The following is a 24000-nucleotide window of genomic DNA, read 5'->3' on the forward strand; positions in this document are numbered from 1 at the left end:
AATTAAGATTGTTTTCTTTAGATTATAAGCAGCCATTTTAGATTATAAGCAGCCATTTGCCTTTTGCTTACAAATTAATATAACTTCATATTACAAAAAGAAAAAAAAAAAATTAAAAATTACTCCTTCCGTCACGGTTCCATTAGATACCGTCGCCTAGGCATTCCATGAAGGAAAATAGATAATCCATCAAACAATCGTCTGATGCCAAAAAAGAATCACCCATGCTGTGAACAAATTGGGGGTTAATAATCTTGCCCAAGTAAAAAAAAAAAAACAACAAAAACAAAAACAAAAACAAAAAAAAAAACAACAACAAAAAACAAAACAAATCACGGAAGTGCGGAAACAGGGCCGAGCCAAAGAGTTTCGGTTCACAGTGCAATGCCTAACCACTCGGCCACTTATAATAATAATAATAATAATAATAATAATAATAATAATAATAATAATAATAATAATAATAATAATAATAATAATAATAATAATAATAATAATAATAATATGTACATATAAATATATGACCTTTTGTAATGTATATGTTTTGGGGACATTTGATAATATTCACTCATAGTTGCGAAGATCATCTAACTTTCAACAATTCATTTCTTGGTTCCTGTCATTTTTCCACCTATTGATTGAAATGAAGTTTAAAAAAAAAAATAACCGGAACAAAATCCGCTCGTTATTTCTAGCACTTTATTCATATTTCATCATACTCTTTTCCCCAGTCAGTTCTGACAAAACACGCTAATCCATTTTGGCTAGGACACTTTTACTTCAAATAACCATCGATTTCGAAGACCCACCATTTATATTTGTCAAAATTGTCAATAAGTCTGAAGTGTAATAAAACTTACAAGAAATGTTATGCTGGAGAATTCTCGACATGTTGAAGGCAATTTTAATCGATTCGATATTTATAATATTATGAAGTAAAGTACACGTTGTATGGCCAAAGAGAAAACTTATTGCGTTTTGTCAGAGGACGGCAGAAAAGTCTCTTAAATTGTAACGAATGAGTTGGTTTCCTCAAAGCTAACGAGCAGGTAAAGGGCCTCTCCAATCTATAATGACAATAACTTTAATGGCAATATCGTAAATCATTGGTTCAGGTAATGAGATACCGTCTGCATTCTGCTCCGCTATAGCAAAAAGAAATCTATTTACATTTTGACCAGAAAAAAACTCTTTTATTGATCGATTAAAATGCTCATCAAATTGTCAAAAATTCTAAAATCTGTGGCCTATAAAGAGAGTTAATTTCGAGACATGCTGACAAACTGTAAGTGATTTTAATCGATCGATATTTTATATAAAACTTTTCTGACCAGATTTCCAAAAAGTGTTTTGACGGCGCAATGTGTTTTATAGACTCGTGGCATAAATCACTGCCCGGGCTTAAACTGGATCACTTGATGATCAAAAGAACTTATCAAATTCCTTTTGCATCATTTTATTACAGATTAAGTACAATACCTTCCCTTGACATAGTATAATATGTTTTACTAGACTATGGCTCTTATAACTCTTATTGGTTTCCTTTGGATATGGGAAAAGATGAAACGATTTCTTTCTCTGAGAAATCTCGAAAAAAAGCGAATATTTATTTAATACCAGCATCTGGATATTTGAAATTGTTTTACAAGGGCAAAGATTATATTTGGTATAAACAATCTCACACAGTACACATAGCTTGGGCATATCGTTTACAATAGTTCTTCCCTCTTTGGGATTTCTAAATTCGATAAGAAAGAAACGGCTTAAGTTAGGCAAGGCTATTAATAATTAATCATAATTTTAAAACAATTGCCTTTCTCATGCTACTGCCTTTAATCCTATCGTTGCTCCAAAATAACTAAGAAAAATATTATTTTGTATAAATGCTTCCACGAAGCGAAATTTTTATAACACTTTTAAATAGTAACCACAATGTAACTTTATGTCTCGATATATGATACAATATGCATATTGCTTGCAAAGACACCATGGCATGGCTGATTATTTTTACATTGTAATGAATTGTTAGAGCCAACTTTTAGAATGACCTAAAGCGCTCGATTATTCCATTGCGCTTGAGGAGAGAGCACCACCCCCCCCCCCCCCCCCCCCCCTTTCCCACTCTTTTCTCAAATCGTGTGTATCATTTATTACGTTCGAAACTAAAATTTGCAAATTCACGCGTCGAATGACGAAGGTATGGATTAATTGTGAATCGATATCTTTATCTAGATTTCCCCCCATTGTTTCATCGCCAAAAATCAAATAATTTGCACACAGTAACGAAACCGTGCTCACTGAGCCAAGCGCTAACTAAGATTGACACACTGACCGAGTCAGGGTGGTTTCCCCTTGCTAGCCATGGCACCTAACAATACATTGTTTTCTTTCCACCCAAAACCAAAGGGAGTCATTAGTGACGTTGACTGACAAAACGATTTGGGTTTTTTCTTTTGTTTTACTAAGAAATGTCTCACTTTTTATATCGTTAGAGTGATACGACTCTCCTTGTCAAAGCGCCTTAAACATGGAATTTCAAAGAAGATGGACAAATTAGGGATGGCCTCAACTAGCTGACTGCCGCAGTCGGAAAGAACTCGTATTTAAACATTTGGCAGAAAACTCGACATTCAAATATCGATTGATTTAATTGACCATCGTCTTCTCAAAAACTCTCAAACATGGGCCTTCGCCGATCGGTATTTGAGGGACGAGTTTTCTGGCCAAATTTTTAAATAACGAGTTTTTCCCCCCCACAGTACGACAGTTAACTGATTAATTGATTGGCTTGTGAGTCTAAATTAATTAATATAAGAATATGAAGCGATAGGTGAACATGAAAAAGGTGTTTTGTCAGTGGAATTTAAGGTGCTACGCGTTTTAGGTAATGATGAAAGAAACTGTCAATGCAAGTACGATTGAGTGGTCATAACAATTTTCAACGTATGTGGGAACACTTAAGAAGTTCCATTCCCTCACATGAAACAGCATTTAATGCTAACGATGCAATCTTATAACCTAACGGGCGCATATTAAATGTACATAATTTCATTAGATCAACAGAATATTTTACAAAACCAGACCCCCCCCCCCCTCCCCTTTTCCACCTTCCCCCGGCTCCTCTTGTGATATAGACTCACAAACTAATAGACATACACACGCGCGCATACACACGCACACACACACACACACACACACACACACAAACACATATTAAAAAGCTTCCTTATAATTTAAAATTTGCCATTTTACTCCATAAATTGTCATTTCTATCCAATGTATGAAAAGTCCCCAGCCTATTCCTCAATACTCTCAAACCTCGCGAGGTCACGGGTTTGACGGTTTCTGTTAAGAAAGAGGGTCACTTTAATATATCGATAACTGAAAGACGAGTTTTCAGGCGAAAATTGTGTCTACTCCAAGGACACAATATCGGTTTGATTTATCTGCAAGCCACCATTTTCTCGTCGCACTTTGCGTACAAGATCTAAACTTTTGCTCTTCAATGTCTATGACTATAACCAGTGACGTACGTCATCGCAGCATTATTGACTCACGTGACAAAGGTAGGCGGTAAATAATAATATGTCCTATGAGGCACAACGGCAAAAATTATATTGATTATCCCAACAAAGAATTTGCTTACCCTATGTTATTGGGTGGGAAGCCCAAATTTGAAACCAGCCAATCACATCATATTATTACATCCACCATTTTTGACGTCATCAACAGACTGTTTGCAATGCGGAGTACAGTAATCCTCGGACAAGTTAATTAATATTCCGATCCCTAGAGAGGTAAATAACAAAGAATCTAAAATCAGGAAAAGAGAATTCCATTAGAATACGTTGAGCCAATCCCTTGCCCCCCCCCCCCCCCCCCCCCCCCGTCCCCAATATAGTAACCATAAAAGACATGCAAACAAAGGAACAAAAAAACAGAAGAGAATTAAAAAAAAACAACAAAAACAAAAATCAAAAACAAAACAAGAACGACGATCGTGACTGCAAGTGTGTGAATCCGTTATTTACACAGGGATGCCCGATGCTAAAATCACAAATAGCCTGAGAATATTTTTCGTAAAGAGCATATTATGAGCACCTATTTAAAAAAAACCCCAAAAACCTCACCAATACCGAGCAAGGTCAGCCGGAAAAATTCCAAAAAAAAAACAAAACAACATATTTCCGTCTTTATAGGCCTTATGCACTTATAGACATATGCATTTCTTTCACTATATCTAAACATTGTTCACTTGTAGAGATTTTAAAATCAATTTTCTTTATCAGATTTGCATTTCGATTGATAAAAACAATACCTCAGTAGCAGGACAGTTCAATGTAGAGAACAAGCCGAAATGTTTGGCCTAATGGTCCGTGTCATTAAAATTTATGTTTTACAGAATGTGCACTAATGGTCCGACGTCATTAAAATTTATGTTTTACAGTATGTGCACTAAATTCTATCATAACAAACCGCGTTTCAAAACAAACTACGTAAAATAATATCGGCATAAATAACATTGATTAAAATGTTCAGACGTCAAACAAATCCTTTGAGTTATAATGTCATGAACTAATATTCTTTTATTATTCAAAACGAAACCAATCTTCTGTCAAATAAAGTTGTGTGTATAGATGGATAACATTTTAATAATATTCTTTTAAAATGTAATTCTACATTGTTTTTTATTCTATTCCTATAATAATGTTGAGAAATACGTCTTGAATAAAGATGAACATATTTTCTTCCTCTAGTGTAGGTAAAAAATTGAGCTTTTTATAGCCCAATATCCACTAAATGTGCTCAAAGCGCTTTACAAGGGGTCCCTGGTCAACAGCAACATTTAACATGTAGGACGCGACATGACGCCTGTTAGGCGATTTTACAATTTTTCGGACAAAGACAACGCTGTTAACGGCCAGGTACTCATTTTACACCCGAGTACGGTGAGAGAATGTGAGTAAAGAGCCTTTTCCAAGGACTCAACTCTGCGCCGAGTGCGTGGCTCGAACCCAGGACCTTCCGATCCGAAAGCGAGTGTCATACCAATAGACCACATAGCGTCTAAAAATCGATATGATTAATTAACGTTGTAAAATGATTCACTGTAACTCTTCTTGGTTTGGCAACTTACACAGGGAACGAGAAGAAAAAGGCCCTTTGTTCTACTTTAACGAGGAAGATGAATTCAGAAATGCAAACATTTCTATTTCTATAGCTTTAAGCCTCTAGTGTCATCCTTAAGATCCCTCATCGCAGTTCATTCATTTTTCCATTTTCATTTTTATTTTATTCAAATGTTGCTGGTTTTTTTTTTGTTTTTTTTTTGTTTTTTTTTTTTTGGCTTTTCGAGTTTGTTTTCGTATTCATTTTATTTTCACATCCGAGGAAATCATGAGATAATAACAGCCCACATTTGTGAAAAAAAATACTCTGAAAAAATACAAGTATTTAAACTTCTGGCCAGAAAAATCGCCCTTCAAAAATCGATCGATTATGATAAAAGTTTTTGAAAGTTTTTGACCAGATGGTCATTTTAATCCATCGATATTTGAAGGACGAGTTTTCTTGCCAAAATTCTAAATACGTTTTTACAATATAAAAGCACGGCAAGTTTGAATTCCAGAAATGTACTTTGGCTACAACTCATTTCCCAAGGGTAAAAAAACAACAACCCCCCCCCCCCACCCAAAAAAAAAACCAACAAAAAAAAAAACAAACAAACCAAAAAACAAAAACAAAACATGATTATCAACTGTCTGGAAAAGACAAAAGCTTGTTGGAAATTCGAACGATGAGTGTAAGTTTCCGATTCGACGTTAAGATCTTATTGAATTTGCTTTGCCTGAGTCGTAAATTTGAAGAAGACGATGTGAATTTACTACAAGTATAATATAATAATCATCGTCATCGTCAGGATTATTATTATTATTATTATTATTATTATTTATTATTATTATTATTATTATTATTATTATTATTATATTATTATTATTTTATTATTATATTATTATTATTATTATTATTATTATTATTATTATTATTATTATTATTATTATTATTATTATTATTGGGGGGACAGCGTGGCTCAGCGGTACGGTCTTTGCCTCGTACCCAAAAGGTACCGAGTTCGATCGCCCGCCGCTGCACTGTGTGGCCTTGAGCAAGTCATCTCGCTCTAGCTCAATTTGCGGCGCTGCACTGCGGCTGACGCCTGGGTTATTCCAGTCTTCCTTTGGAATAGACTCTAGGGACACATTTCCCCTATGGGATGAATAAAGGAAAGTTTTAAGTTTATTATTATTATAATTCTTCTTCTTCTTCTTCTTTTTCTTCTTCTTCTTCTTCTTCTTCTTCTTCTTCTTCTTCTTCTTCTTCTTCTTCTTCTTCTTCTTCTTCTTCTTCTTCTTCTTCTTCTTCTTCTTCTTCTTCTTCTTCTTATTATTATTATTATTATTATTATTATTATTATTTACCGACTAAACAACACCGGACAAACAAACCTGGCCAAAGCACACATACAGAGAACTTATAATCGAACGCTCTCGCATGTCTCTTGCCATGAACTATCCGATACCCCCATTGGGATTACCCTGCCTAGTCATACAAAGCATGCAGTAAATTAATAGTCAGGACAGGGGGGGGGGGGGGGGGGGGATAGTGCTAGATCTTAAATCACAGCTGTGCCAGGAACTTAGTGGCTTACTTACTACTTGGAGAAGGTCAATGCACATAATATTATCTAAAATATAAATACATGTCATACAAATCAACAATGGGCCGAAAATTACTACGCCGAACCAATGGCCGAACCGACTATACAAGCATGAGCCTGCATTGATGTGAGTATGTCCAAACAGCTAGGCTATACTTGAGACCTGGCGCCTCAAAGTGGTACTAGATCTATGTCGGGGTGAACCAGATGACGGATGGTGAAATTAAATTTAAAACGATATACTATAGATAGAACGAAGTTGACGTCACTCAGGTCTTTGTTATTGTATTTTTCCCATCCGCGTTTAATTCTCACTTAACTGTATTATCCAGACAACAAAAGTTCATGGTTACACAGAATTATATGTGTGTTGGTCCATATACTTCGGGAGGCAATGTTGTGAGCTTCGAAGCCAAGCGCAAACTATCAAGAGAAGGAACGAAATTTACGTCGCTCACTAAGCTCTTTGTTCTTGTTTTTAGACAGCCATTTTAATGAGTATGTCTCACGAAATTTTATCAATCAGACTATAAAAGTTTAATATTTCACGCGGTTTTGTGTGTGTTGGTACGTTATATCCGGCTTGTTTTGAGTATTTTAGCTAAACGCAAATTATCAATTGTAAATATATTGATCTGAATTTTAAAAATAAATTTAATCCAAGTTACATATTTTTAAGACTATAAATAAAATCTCCCTGACACAATAAGCAATCTACAAAAAATGTATATAATATAACAGCTTCTTAAAAGAAGAAAAAATCGAACACGGAACGTTTCGGGCTCAAAACCATTCTTCAGCCACTAACAAAAACAATCAAAACGTTAATGGATAATCGTCTGTATGGACATAAAATATTTTATTGACGTTGGAAGGGTTTGCGCCCGAAACGTTCCTGTTTTGGTATTATTCTTTTTATTTTTCTTATTTAAAAAAAAAATCTTTTTGAAGCTGTTCTATTCATATTTTGTACATCACTTTTAACAGACCAAGTACTCGAGCAGGTTATTATCTAACCTGATATATATTTAATACAACTTTGAGGGGTTGGGTCCCAAATAGCGTTAAAACAAATCATATTGACTTTGAAGAAAATGTATTCACCACAGGACTTCGGCATAATTTGCCTTAACTCAGGGACAAAAAGTCGGTAGTCGCCTAATTCTGAGTTTCCATCACTAGCTATTTAGATGTTGCCTTTTTAACAAAAAATCGAATTCAAAAGCTTCAGCTTTTTTGATTGAGGCAAATAAGGCTTATTCTAAATATTATTAACCCCACCTCCCTCTACCCGGCAGCTGCCAGGAAATGCTATCATTTCCTGTTGAATAGAGACCAATAAGAATAATCCAATTTGAGGCTCGAAATCTTGAGGTGCTTCCATTTCCAATAAAATCGTGTTTTTTTTCTTTAGAAAATGTAGTGTGATTTAAAGAGAGAGAGAGAGAGAGAGAGAGAGAGAGAAAAAAAAAAAAAAAAGAGAGAGAGAGAGAGAGAGAGAGAGAGAGAGAGAGAGAGAGAGAGAGAGAGAGAGAGAGAGCAGGGAGGGTAGAGTGGGTTGGCATAAAATTAATATTTATCTGATAAATCAATATTCTATTTTTTGGTGTGACAGGATATGATGAAAGTCAGAAAATGAAGCGACGAATAGGGAGAGAAATATAGAAGCTCGTCCTAAAAGACTATAAACCCCGCTGACAAGTTCGTATAAATAAATTCAAATTTGAAAAAAAAAGAAGAAAATATTCCGTTAATTTTGAATGAAGTTGTTGATGAAAAAAAAATGTACTCTTTCAAAATATCGCAGCAAAATAATTTGACACAGATGTGAGCTGAGAAAATCGGTTTGTTACTTTTTCGAGGGACCGCTCTATTGTCGGTGTATGGAATACACATTTTATAATATGTTGGCCAGAAAACTCGTCCTTCAAATATCGATCTATTAAAATTATCCTCATCTTGTCAAAATCTGTCAAACCTGGGACTTCATGGAAGTTTCCAATAGGATTCAATAGTCGGATGTCTCGTCCGCTCAGCAACGAGCAGCTTGGTTCTAAACAAAGAAAATCGGTACTTTTTATTCTACATGCTTGCTAGAACTTTTTCACATGTCATGTGATCAGAAGGTATAAAAGTCAAAACATAATCAGATTTATAATGTTTTTCTCCTCTGGATACACTTTTATGCTCGTCGTATAATGAAAATGTCGAGAATGGGCAAAAGGATGCAGAAGAGATTTGTTGCGATGTAGGATTTACCCTGGAGGAAGAAGATTAATGAAAATTTCAGTTAAAAAAAAAAAGACAACACCCCAGGATGGCCTAGAAGTGGGTTAGACGATATGCTTCGGGCGTATCAGGCAATCACGTATGATTCAAATCACCCTACTGGATCGTTGACGCGTGCTTTTGCGTTTAACACTAATTTGTTGTCAGTACCAAGTTCGAAACACTTTGTCATTCAACTTGTAAAATAACGTCAAGTGCAATCTCTGGAATGGTTGTGAAATATGTTTGGTCAATATTCATGTATTTCGACACCGAAAGAACGTTCCAGTTCTACAACCACCTCCAACATGGTTTAGGAGTGTTTTACTTATGGTAACATCTAATCATCAACAAAGGAGCCCATACCCAAGAACGTAGTTTTAATGTCATGAATCAGGTGAGAAGACGCTTGATTCAACGACATCGCTAACTAACTACTGCCCGCATTATTTACACAATACCAGTAATTTGCTGATGAATTATTTTTAGAAATTATAAACACATCATACTCGTTGAATGAAATGGATTTTTCTGACTTTACTTTCGCCGGGGCAAAATATATAGTTTCCACATAAATTTACGGCTTTAGATGAGCAAATCAAAGGAATATGGAATATAAATGGCCTTTTCTTGAGATCAGATTATAAAATACATAACGTCGGGATAATCCACTCTTACTGTTACAGTACGATTTAAAAATTAATACTCGTATATAGGTAAATATTGAAGAAAAGTTGGGCAAATAGAATACCATTGAATCAATGAAAGAATGAATGAATGAATGGATGGATGAATGAATGAATGGATGAATGAATGAATAAATTAATAACACGACATACGGGGATCGTGATCAATGTCTGTGCAGTTAAAGAAACTAAGTAAAAATATGGCTTTACATGCAATATTATTTTACCTCCAAGTGAAAATCAAAACACAACAAGCGAATGGAAAACAATGGACATCTTCGATCGTCCAAGGTTAAACGCTCTACAACTTTATTGACTAGTAAAGGGGTTCTATTGTGCAGTAATATATATTATATTTTATATATATATATATATATATATATATATATATATATTATATATATATATATATAATATATATAATGGCCAACGGGAAGGATGGTAGTTGTATGTGATGTCCAGTTGAAGAAACAATATGTGAAGAATATTTACATGTAATAATATTTTAGCTCCAAATGAAAATCACAACACAGCCAGTGAATGGAAAACAACGAAGATATTTGATCGCCCAAGTCTTTTACAACCTATGGCACCTATTAATGACTAGTATAGAATTTCTATTGTCCAATAACACGACATACGAGAAGGATGGTAGATATCTATACAGGTAAAGAAACAGTGAAGAATATTTATATGCAACCCGTGAATGGAAAATAACCAACATCTTTGATTACCCAAGGTTAAACGCTCTACAACCTTATGTCACCTATTAATAAATGGCTGGTTAAAGGATTTCTATTGTCCAATCATCGGCCACTTCTCAATTAGATTCAAATACGTAATGGCTTTGACGTCATGGAACTCACTCCATCTCATTCAATGTCACGGAAATATGTTACAGAACCCCAATCAACTGTTGTATCATTGGTCAACGAAATACGTGACTATTTAATCCGTAACTACCAAGGTAATGATGTCATTGTTTTCAACTTGAGTCTGATACTTTCTAGTCAGTTGGACACAGTCAAGATCATTCCCAACACACACAATCTATTAAAAAGGAGAATGTAACTGTTTTCAAACGGTACTTTACTCGAATTTAATATAACTAAGTGCTTTATTTTTAATTAGCTCTCTGAGCTCATGATCTGCTTATTTATATTTTTTAAAATAATGAAAAATAAAATTCACCCTAAGAGTTAGGAAGCACCTGTTTGGAAATAAATGACTGAACACTCTACAAATATCCATTAATCCCACGTAGGGTAGAGCCAGAATCACCTAAATCTTGACGCCCCCCCCCCCCAAACCCGACACACACATACAAACACACACACACAAACACACACACACACAAACACACACACATAAATTGAATTAAATTAAACTAAGCTTTTATATAGGGCAATATCCATGAAATGTGCTCAAAGCGCCAACAGCAACATTTAACATTTAGGACGGGACATGACGCCTGTTAGGCGATGTTATAATGTTTTCGGACAGAGACAACGCTGTTAACGGCCAGGTTCTCAGTTTACACCTGCGCGCGGTGAGAGAATGTGAGTAAAGAGCCTTCTCCAAGAACTCAACTATGCGCCGAGCGAGGCTCGAACCCAGGACCTTCCGATCCGAAAGCGAGTGTCATACCACAAGACCACATAACCGCACATACACATACACACACAAATACACAAAGAGAAATATACCTGAAACAATAAACCCCTTAAGGTGATTATAGTTAAAGTACCGGTGAGGCTATTTTATCTAAATATCACCTAGGTTGTATTTTTAAAAAGATAGTTTAACATAGATGCCAGCTCACTAGGTTCAGCCCTTTTTTCTCGACGTGCGAACGTTCAGGCTAAAATCCAGATATTAATTCGGGATTTATTTACTGACCCTTCTCTCCACACATATAATTTGATAGGAGTATGTTATATCTTAAAAGAAATGCTTACCCAGTATCTTATCCAAAGGATAGCAAACAGTTGTTACTGCCCATTAAAGCTACAGAAACCAGGTTATACTCCAGCGCTCTGAGCTTGTGGCTCCGAAAAACGATATAAATAAATGGGAAATGACATTATAAACACACCATACTTGTTGAATGAAATGGATTTTTGCTGACTTTACTTTCGTCTGGGCAAAATATATAGACCTAGTTTCTCCACACAAATTCACGGCTTGGATATCATGTTCTATCCAGAGAGAAATAAATAGAGAGATTTGAATGGCCAATAACGTATGGGAAAGGCTCGTCGAGGACTCGAAATATCCCGTGGAAAAGCAAATGGATCGACCTAAAATAATAGAAAGATCGATAAAAGGTCCGGTTATACCCTAATAAACTGTCATTATCCAGCAACGATACCATGCTGGAATGAGGAAATAAGACCTGAAGATGGAGAGAGGACAAGAGAGAGGCAAAGACAACCCCAGGTTTTGGTCATAAAGAGATTAGTAAGTAAACCGCTTAAATGGGCAAAATGAATTCAAGTCTTTCGTCAAAACCCTAATTGGAGAACATTGCAATTATGCGATAAACAGAATTTTGAAATTTGGGAAACGAAAATATAATCCAACGTAATATATCACTTTATACCTTGAGTTTTTAAATGAAATATTCTTGCGAGCCCCAAAACTTTGATAATTTTAAAAGAAGTTTACGTACTTAATATCGCTTATCATACGTTCTGTGAAGGTCATGAAAGCTGACCGGTTATCATTGGACGTGTTGCTTTCAACTGATTCCCTTGAAAATAGACACCATGTGTATAAATAATATTATAAGCGCCATATTATTATCATTATGTCCCTGATGTGATTGCATAAGGTCTGAGTTAATCGAACTGGCAAAAGGACTATGATATGCAGGTGGAGTATTATAATTCACCCCTAATAATCTAATTACCATTGTTATTTCGGCGGACCAAACGTGTGGGTGGTCTTTAGAGATCCCGCGACAGGGCCATAATAACAGCGTTCTAATAACGGTTTGCCTGAAATGGACTTGCTTATATTATCTTGAATAAATGATGGTTGTTTACGTGAGGAATAACATGCAAGCACAATCATTATTACTATTATTGTAAGGAGGAGAAAAGTAGTACCAGGCTACAGAATGAATTTGATACACTATGCCAGGAAAGAAGGTACTTCTGTATTCTTTATAATGTTGGAGGACTGTATGGTGCATAGATATAGATTTATTGATAGATAGATAGACAGATAGATAGAAAAAATGAAAGGAAGAGAGAGACGGAGTGTGTGTTTGTGTGTGTGTGTGTGTGTGTTTGTGTGTGTGTGAGAGAGAGAGAGAGAAAGAGAGAGAGACAGAGAGAGTGGGATAGAGAGATATAGGGGGTAGAGTGGGTGGGATGTAAAGAGGGAGGAGAGTGAGATTGAAATAGAAACAGTCAGATATAGATAAATTGATGGATGTATAGTGTGTGTGTGGGTGTGTGCGTATGTGACAAGAGAGAAAGAGAAATGGGGGGGGGGGGGGGGGGGGGGGGGGGATTTAAAGGGGTAAAGATAAGTTCAACAAGACCAAACATAAATGGGATATCACGTATTTAAAGAATTAAATGGATAGACAATTATAATGGGTGGATGAATTTCAATATCATAGTTACCCTACAAATTGAATCAACCATTTAGGGAGAATCGTTTGGAAAGGAGTGTTATAAATTATAATACATTAATGCGCAATACCGATGTGCCCGTTTTATCCATGTTAAACACTACAAAAGTATTTATCGGTTAAAATTAGTGCGGGGCGGTCCTTGGCAAGCTTAAGGACCACGGTCTTACGGTCCTTGGGAAATGAAGACCGCAAGGACCTGTCCTAGGACCGGTCCTTTTCGACATTGAACATTCCTGAGAGACTGTTGGAAATTTGAACCGGTTTGACCTTTGAGAGCGTGGGATCATTCATTCTTGAACCGTTAAAGACCGCTACACGATGAAAACCGTGGCCTACAGGAGTAAAACACACGGAGTAGTTACACTCATTTCAAATTGTAACCTAATTAGAGAAGAGGGGTGATGCCTTCTTTATTTGCTCACCGTACTTCATTGTTACTTCGATAATTTAATAAAATTTGAAATTTATCCCCATTAACGGAGATAATGGCATCGCCCAAGGCGTTGATCGAGTTGTTCGTGGCGTTGATACACACACGCAACTCCTACCCCCCCCCCCCCCCCCCTCCACACACACACACATTAGAGGGCAGCGAGCATTGAAGAGTAAGAGAGAGAGAGACGTGAAGTTATAATAAGAGGGGGTGGATGAGGTGATAAGAGGGGTCGATGGTGACTTTTCACCAGATCTAACAAACTCAGCTACCCATTCATTGCTGAGTAGACAGGGATTCAGAAAAAAATCGACTGCACCCGGGATCGATCTCTGGCCCTTTGCGTATAAAGAGAGTGCTCTATCAACTGAGCTATCGGGGTCCCCAAATATTCTATTGGACTTTTTTAAAATTCAGACGTTATAACTGGGTTTTTTGAAGGAAGAAACTAATGAAACTCATATTATTTGATTAGTAAAAACACCAAACGAAATTTTAATATTATTGTATTATTTTAAATGACAACACTGCGATAGAAAGGAGTGGTGACAAGAGATGGACAAAAGAAAACAAAAAATCGGATTTGCTACTTGCTAGGTTCAACACACACACACACACACACACACACACACACGAACACACACATCTTTTGTAGTCACATACATTTCAAACAATAACCCATTAGAGAAGAGGGGTCATGCCTTCACCATAGATCATTGTCATTGCGATCATTATGGTGTAGTAAATTTTGAAATTTACCCCGTATAATGGAATCGTCCAAGGCGTGCGCCTCCTGTTCCCCCCATCTCACACACGAAAGGGCGGTTTGCGGAGTGGAGGTTGGTGGTCGTCTGCCTGTATGGTCGTCTGTGTCGTTTAGTGTATGGCAAAGGGGGGTGGGTGCGATTAATTAAGTGGGATGGGTGGTGATTGGTGGAAGATAGGCAACCGAAGCAACGAATCGCTGGGGAAGTAGTAGGCTATGGCGCGAGACCGTAGGACCGTGGTCCTTGCAAGGACCGCCCCGCACTAGTTGAAAGGTGATAAGAAGTGAGGACCGGCGCCGGTCTTCCCCTCTGGGACCGGTCTTCGGTTCACAGCTAAAAGACCGTCGGACCGCGGTCCAGACCGGTCTTCAGCGCGGCACTAGTTAAAATCTACAAAGCCGGCTTGGATAAATATAACGCATGGAGAATGATTCTCTGTATATTAAAAACGGGTACTCGTAACACCTTACATACAACGCCAATAAACAAATGTGCGTTTCCTATAATCGATGAATCCGTCGGGTCGATGACTCTGAACGTTGAGTACAAGCACAAGTGGATACGTGTAGAAAGTGGCCAAGTTTAATGCAATCATCCAATCTATTGCAACATTAAAGTATCCCGGCGTGCACTTACAAAACTCACGGTATTTTTTTTTTTTATTATTAGTATTTTGGCTGAAAACTTGTTTATTCGATTATTGATCGGTAAAGATTTGACTAAAACATCACGAGTCTTAGGTTTAAAAATTCTTAGGCTAAAAAAGTATTTGGTTTGCGAGTCTTTGACAAGTGCCAGGTTTATAATAATCGATCGATATTTGAACCTTTAAAAAATATTCTGGCCAAAATAAAGAAAGTGTTTTGCCGTGTATGATAAAACACGTAGACCCCCTTCGGTAAGATGTACACGTTGACCCGATGTAACAAAATTCATACGACAATCTACAAATCTTACATGCAAAATTAGCAAGAAAAAAAATAAATATAATTAGACACAATTATAACATTGATCATAGCTAAAGTAATATTATGATGTAGTCAACATTTAGACATAAATCATTTTCCCTTTTACCTAATTGTGAATATATCGATTTTTGATTTGTTTTCTGCATCATTATCAAGCGCCTTGTTGATAAATTCTCGTGAAATGCTGCGACTTCATGGCGAGGTAGATGCATTGACGTGTTTATAAGTGATGCATAATTGGTATAATAGACCAGCCATGTAAAACTATTGATTCTCTGAGGATAACAATAAAGAAATCAATGAATAGTTATGAATGTAAAATAAAATATGTGCCGTGATTGAGGCCATGGTATCTATGAGATGAAACCATTCGCATGTTGATATAAAGTGTCAACATAGTTATTTACACTTCCAATATGTTGATTCGCGAATATGAATGTTACAAATACATCAATATTGATGCACAAATCGAATTTATGCTAATATTTAAGCAAACATTTTTGATAATGGTTTCAGTATATTTGGACAATGAGACCTATTTCAATGTAAATATAATGTAGATATACTATATAAAGTGTAAGGGCTTCGATACGGTATGAAAATCATAATGAGAAATTGGTGAGTGGCAGAGCCTTAAAAAAAAAGATACAATATTATAATACAATGAAAATCATGGACACCCGACTCAAATAGGACATGAATGATATAACTATTTATCAGTATTTTAAACATAAGAAATGACAAAGAAATAGAACTGAAACATTGGTTTTATAACACTGCGTGAGACGAGTGATACAAACCATATTGATGAAAATTAATGTAGATAGTATAAATAGGTTAGTATGTTCAACTTGGATATGGCAAATGAATGTAAATAGAGTTGCTTATACTAGGAGTATTGAATATGACACTTATTTATGTATTATATATTTAATTCTCAATATTATCAATTAATTGACATTGAATACTACATAGATTGTCACAGTAAAGGTTGTTCACAATTATCTTATTAAATTTTATTTTATTAAGAACTGAATTCATCTCACTCCAGTTATATTTCGGTAGGCTTAGATAAACTTTACCTTCTAATATTAGATCGTCTTTCCTTTTATAGCCTTCCCTCGAATTAATTTCTAATTAGTGAATACTTTTCGTTCTACATTGTCACGTAGCCACTTATTATAAAAGCTGATAGGTCTAACATTCGACACTCACTTTCTCTCCACAATCTATGCCGGACGGCCAGTCGCTCTATTCCTAGATATATACTGGAAGATTTTTATCTTTTGGGACTTTGTAGATATTATATCTACACCATTAAGATGCCGGAGCTTTTAACTTTGATTGTATAATCTTCAAGGATAAAACCCAAGCCCGCTGTCAAAGGACTACACAATAACTTCTTATAAATTGCCTGGAAGTGGAATTTTACGAGTCCAATCCTGTTATCAGAGGAATAGATCATCCAAGCCCATCAACTGCCTGGAAACGTAAACTTACGAATCTGACATATTATCATAAGTTACGTAAAATATTCATATCTCTATTTGTAACTGCCACGATCACTGTTTATCTCTTTTAATTAAATTTCATCATTATTTTTATTTCATTGTAAACAAATCGTTAATTGTTTTTCATTTATAGTAACTAGTAAATTCTGGGGCCTCATTCTACATATATCTTTACGCATAGTCGAGTAGCTCTTTACTCACTTGAGACCATGACATTTTGGAGGGGACACATATAAAGAATTGAATTTATTTAGTTACTTATATCTATTTCATCTAACTTTAAAGTTTAAATTGTAAAACTCTTAATTGCCCCACTTGATCATATTTTAATTGAACTCCCTATTTACAGGATTAATTTTTTTTTTCTTTTTTTTTATTTCTTCATTTAAATGGAATAGCAATTTATCCATTCATTCTTTCATTCAAATTGAATAGCATTTTATTGATTCATTCCTTCATTCATTTATTCATTTATAAATTATTCATTCATTCATTGTTCATTCATTTATTCATTCATTCATTCATTCATCCATTCATTCGTTTATTCACTCATTTATCCAATCATTCATACATTTATTCCTCCCTTCATTCTTTCATTCATACATTATCCATTCATTCATTCATCTATTCACTCAGTTTTTCATTCATTCATTCATTCCTTGTCCACTTTGTTATTATATCACTCATTTCATTTTGTTGTTTGCCTCATTCATGAATTGTTTTCAATATGTTTACATTCCATAACGATTCATTCACCTATCATCCAATCACTCAGTGTTGTGAACACATTTTGTAACTATTGTAAATCTTACGATATTTTATTGTTTTGTATTTCAGACATCACTGTTAAACACTCTTCAATGCCTAATTACAATTGTTGAACAACCATTGAACAAGAGAGAGGTCCCAGCCACGAACTGAGTTGGTAAATATATCCTTCATTATTCTCTTTTACATGAGTTGGGCATCACATAGTAACTATAGACATCGTGATTTGTTTTGCATAGTGATTTGTTTTAAATGCATTTTTGGCATATTACTGTTACCGAAAACCACTTATATATATTATGTTCTGAAAAGTGAGTCTTTAAAAATTAAATAATAATAAAAGGAGTCTACTAGCCGTCGTGTTATATTTAGTGATAGATAACTTGGGATTATTTTAGCATCCTATTATTGTTATCACACTCTAGTATATTAGCGTCATTGCGAATAATTGTACACAAACTAACGACGAGTCACACACATTGGTGATACATTTTTCGTAGTAACATAGTTTAGAGTACACGCGATTGACACATTGTTAGTGACTCAAGTCATAACTCCGCATTGTATTGACACATTGCTTTATAAGATATAACGATAAAAGGCATCAAATTCAACATACATAATAAGTTGAAATAAGAGAGAGAGATTTCTAAAAATAGAACAGTTCATTCCAGTAAGTGTAAATAAATAAAACAGTCAGTAACAGTATCCTGTCAATATAATATATATAAAATATCGTAACTAATTTATTGCAACATGGAAGCATATAAAAGATACTTAAGTCTCGCAAAGGACTTAGAAATACCCAGGAAAGAATATTTTCATGGTGCGAAGAGAAAGTAAAAGAAGAAAAAGAACATGAAGAAAGAATTCGTAGAGAAGAAAATGAAGAAAGAATTCGTAGAGAAGAAAAAGAACATGAAGAAAGAATACGTAGAGAAGAAAAAGAACATGAAGAAAGAATACGTAGAGAAGAACGAGAAGAAAGAGTCCAAGAAAGGGAACTAAAAAGACAAATAGCTTTAGCAGAAGAAGAAACCAAAAGGACCCAAATGATGCTGGAAATTGAAAAAACAAAAACCGGTCATGAAAGAAAACATAATAATAGTGATGAATTTTTCGTGAAACTTCCACGCATGCCAACATACGATGAACGCTCAGACTGTCTAGAATCCTTCTTACACCGATTCGAAGTTCAGGCTAAAGGTTATCGTTGGCCAGAAAGCAAATGGGCCACAGCCTTGATTAACTGCTTATCTGGAGAACCGCTAAAAGTTTTCTATACCTTAACAACTGAAGATGCAGATGACTATGGTAAAATTAAAGACGCTCTACTAAAAAGATTTAGATTAACGGAAGATGGTTACCAGGAAAGGTTTCACACTGCAAAACCGGAAAGTGGAGAAGACTTTAATACATTCGTGAACCGAATTACTCAATTTCTAAATCGGTGGCTTGAGTTGGCAAACGTAAAACAAGACGACTTTGCAGGCCTTTACTATCTCACGCTGAAGAATCGAATCTATCAAGCTTGCAACCCAGATTTAGTCGCATTCTTTAAAGAGAGAAAGCCAGAAAACTTGGACAAATTAAAAATCTACGCAGAAAACTTTAACAGCGCACATCCATTGACACCCCTTAGCAGAACATTGAAGGAACCATACTATGCTGCCGCTGCTCAGAGTCCAGGTACACCTAAAGTTCAGTACTCAAATAGAACGAGCCGATCAATCACTCGGAACACGCAAGTGAAACAAGATGATCATAGTAACAAACCATGGAACAAACAGTTCAATAGAGACCATAGCCGACCCTATCAAAACAAAACAAGAAATAGCACTGACAATAATACTGAGTATAAGAAAACCAACAAACCTATAATTAAATGTCAATATTGTGGAATGAAAGGCCACACAGCAGACAAATGTTACAAAATCGTGGGATATCCAAAAGAAACTGCAAATGCATCACTCCAAACAAGTGTAAATAATCAGACACGAGTAATGTCAGGAGAAAATATAAATGTGTATTGCGTGAAAGGTATGTCACTTTTAACACAAACTCACAAATCAGGATCGCTATTTTTTTGTGAAGGCAAAGCTAATGGAACTGATTGCAAAATATTGAGAGACACAGGATGCAGTACAGTAGGAATAAAAGCATCTTTGATCAATGACGAAGACAAAACTGGAAAAACGGTACAATGCATCACATTCAGTGGCACAGTCGAAACCTTTGAAACAGCTAACGTGTACATAGAAACCCCATACTATACAGGAATAGTGGAATGCTGTATACTTCCCAACCCCGTCGCTGATGTTATTGTTGGCAATATAAAAGGTCTTAAAGACAACCCAACAGATGTAAAAGAATGGTCATTAACCCAAGAAACAGCTTGTCTAGCAGAAACAAGAAAGATGACTAAGACAACAGAGAAGCCAATGACTATTTCTCTAGAACCACAACAATTTGACAGGAACAGGTTCATTGAAGAACAGAAAAAGGACCCGACTTTAACTTCATATTTCAATATCGCAAACAAAGGGACGAAATCAAAAGTTGAATACATCATTGAAAAGATATTCTGTTCAGGTTACATAGGAAAAGAAACAAAATAGCTAAACAACTGGTCACGCCGAGTATTTACAGAAACAAAATCCTTGGAATAGCGCACGATTCAATAACTTCTGGACATCTTGGGAGCTCTTCCACATTGAAGAGAATATCCGAGAATTTCACATGGCCTGGAATTACTAAAGACGTCCGAGAATATGTGAAATCTTGTGACACATGCCAAAGAAGAGTCGCAAAAGGCAGAATACCGAGATTGCCATTAGAGACAACCCCAGTTATTGAAAAAGTTTTTCAAAAAGTTGCAATTGACATTATAGGCCCTTTAACAAAATCAGATAGAAACCATACACACATACTAACACTAGTCGATTACGCAACCAGGTGGCCAGAAGCGATAGCATTGAAATCAACTACATCGGATCACATAGCTGAAGCATTGATGACAATTTTTACTAGAATAGGCATACCAAATGAGATACTGTCGGACAATGGACCCCAATTTACATCACATATGATGCATGAAACCATGAAACTCATGGGAATCCAACACTCATTCACAACTCCCTACCACCCCCAAGCAAATGGTCTTTGTGAAAGATTTAATGGCACTCTAAAGAATATGTTAAGAAAAGTGTCAGCAGAAAAACCAGATGATTGGGACAGATACTTACCAGCAATCCTATTTGCATATAGAGAAATACCAAGAATCTACAGGCTACTCCCCATTTGAGTTGATGTATGGACGATCACCTCGCGGCCCGATCAATATAGTAGCCGACATTTGTAAAGGGAATGAGGAGGACAATAACGAAATTATGTTTGCTTACGAATATGTAAGAAACCTGAAAGACAGAATAGAGGACACATGTAAGCTAGCACAGGAATCCGTCACTAAAAAAGCAGAGAAATACAAGGAATACTCCGATCGAAAAAGCAAGTCAAGAAAATTTGAGATTGGTGACAAAGTACTAATACTCTTACCCGATGACTCGAGTAAACTTTTAGCTACATGGAAAGGACCATTCAAAATAACAGCAGTAAAATCTAATGTTAATTACGAGATTAAAATTAACAACACAACAAAGACATTCCATGCAAATATGCTAAAAAAGTATTTTGATAGAGACACAGTGTCGCAACCTATGTTTACTAATATCGAAGCTTCAAATGCAGGATTAACCATACCGTTGGTCATGGGACACAGACACCCGAGACAGAAAAACAAACAAAAATCGCACAATTGCAACCACCTAAGACAAAAAAAGAAGTACGCAAAGTACTTGGGCTCCTAAATTTTTACAGGAAATACATTTACAACTTCGCGCACATCGCGACACCGCTAACAAATCTAACAAAGAATGGGTCACCGAACAAAATTGTTTGGACAGAAACGTGTCAGAATAGCTTTAACCAATTAAAGGCATTACTCTGTTCAGAACCAATTCTTAAATTACCCGACATGTCAAAAGAATTTGTTGTAAGAACTGACGCGTCTGATAAGGGCATCGCAGGTGTACTATTACAGGAACATGAGGGAACTCTAATGCCTTGCTTATATGCAAGCAGAAAATTATTGGACAGAGAATCACGATACTCTGTAATAGAGCGTGAAGGACTGGCCATCGTCTTTGCTTTAAAGACATTCAGCAGATATCTACTGCTAAAAGAGTTTGTGGTCGAAACGGACCATAAACCACTCACGTACATAAGAAATAACAAAATGAATAATAGTAGAGTACTAAGGTGGAGTCTATTTTTGCAAAATTACACTTTCAGTATCTCTCACATACCAGGCTGTGAAAATATTCACGCCGACCTACTTTCTCGATTAGTGTAAACACGTGAGAAGGGTATAACTTAACCTCCCATGCATACTGTTAGTTACCTCGCAAATTATGCCAAATCAGAACGCACAATTTCGATAATTTTATTTGTAAACATGATGACCCAACTTAATGTAACATTGAGTATTGTTTGGATATATATACCATACCCATTCATGATTTGAGAAATCTTCTCTTTACTATTATTGTTATGAATTTTCACTCATTTATGATTAATAATTGAAATGTCAATATTCCATTTACATTTTCATTCATTTCATTCAGTAAATTACCTTCATATCATCGACTTAAATCATGCTTCATTGCCATCACTATTGTTTATCACAATGATTTGTAATCACATTGCCATCATGTTGTTCATCACAATGATTTGTAATCACAATCTTTCATTGTTATTGTCACCCATTCATATACCTACGTAAATATAAACATTTCCATGTCTAGTTAATAAATAATTTAATTGTAGCACAAATCATAATGGATTAATGCTAGAGTATCATGATAGTAAATTTACTTCCGTTTGTAAAATCTATCTTTCCCATAATGGTTAAAGAGTATATTTTAAACGTGGGTGGGGGTGTCACAGTAAAGGTTGTTCACAATTATCTTATTAAATTTTATTTTATTAAGAACTGAATTCATCTCACTCCAGTTATATTTCGGTAGGCTTAGATAAACTTTACCTTCTAATATTAGATCGTCTTTCCTTTTATAGCCTTCCCTCGAATTAATTTCTAATTAGTGAATACTTTTCGTTCTACATTCTGTCACGTAGCCACTTATTATAAATGCTGATAGGTCTAACATTCGACACTCACTTTCTCTCCACAATCTATGCCGGACGGCCAGTCGCTCTATTCCTAGATATATACTGGAAGATTTTTATCTTTTGGGACTTTGTAGATATTATATCTACACCATTAAGACGCCGGAGCTTTTAACTTTGATTGTATAATCTTCAAGGATCAAACCCAAGCCCGCTGTCAAAGGACTACACAATAACTTCTTATCAATTGCCTGGAAGTGAAATTTTACGAGTCCAATCCTGTTATCAGAAGAATAGATCATCCAAGCCCATCAACTGCCTGGAAACGTAAACTTACGAATCTGACATATTATCATAAGTTACGTAAAATATTCATATCTCTATTTGTAACAGCCACGATCACTGTTTATCTCTTTTAATTAAATTTCATCATTATTTTTATTTCATTGTAAACAAATCGTTAATTGTTTTTCATTTATAGTAACTAGTAAATTCTGGGGCCTCATTCTACATATATCTTTATGCATAGTCGAGTAGCTCTTTACTCACTTGAGACCATGACATAGATAAACGTTACACAGAGCATTTAAAGGTTTTTAGAACCTATTAACTCTTAACTTAACCTATTATCTACAGAAGGAAATTGAAACAAATCTCAACTGACTTAAAATGTCTCGCTATTTGGGTGTTTTTTTTCGTTGTTATTTGTTTTTTAAATATCTTTTCCATTTCTGTTTTTCAATTCGTGTGCAGCGTTATGAAGTTAACAGTTTATTTACAATGTGTTGCGAAGAAGACAAATGTCTTATGAAAATTCAGCTCTGTAATATAAGGATAGGAAAGGTTTTCCCCGGTCTATCACCAAACTAAACAACAAAAAACAAAACAAAACAAACAAACAAAAAACAAAAACAAAAACAAAAACAAAATAAAAGGAAAAAACAAACAAACAAACAAACAAAGAGTAAATAATCTGGATACTCAACGCACAATAACGCGAGAAGATGTTTGATTGTATAAGACATTGCAGGAACCAGGATTCAAGCCATGC

At 35.4% G+C, this 24000-nt stretch overlaps 1 protein-coding gene across 7 annotated transcripts in view; it reads right to left on the minus strand.

The window, feature by feature from the left end:
- The window catches only part of LOC144962936 (3',5'-cyclic-AMP phosphodiesterase 4C-like), a 658366-nt gene that overhangs the window by 245029 nt on the left and 389337 nt on the right, over nucleotides 1-24000 (minus strand). Inside the window, exon 1 of one of the 7 annotated variants that reach the window (XM_078896356.1) lies at nucleotides 3647-3789. The exons of the other annotated variants lie outside the window; for them this stretch is intronic. The gene's annotated coding sequence lies outside the window, so the exon portion shown is untranslated. Of the gene's footprint in view, nucleotides 1-3646; nucleotides 3790-24000 lie in introns of those variants that run through there. 7 annotated transcript variants of the gene reach the window in all.

The sequence above is a fragment of the Berghia stephanieae genome, chromosome 1 (assembly GCF_034508935.2).
Source record: "Berghia stephanieae isolate SIO BIC M18660-M18661 chromosome 1, UCSD_Bste_1.3, whole genome shotgun sequence".
NCBI classification, from domain to species: domain Eukaryota; kingdom Metazoa; phylum Mollusca; class Gastropoda; order Nudibranchia; family Aeolidiidae; genus Berghia; species Berghia stephanieae.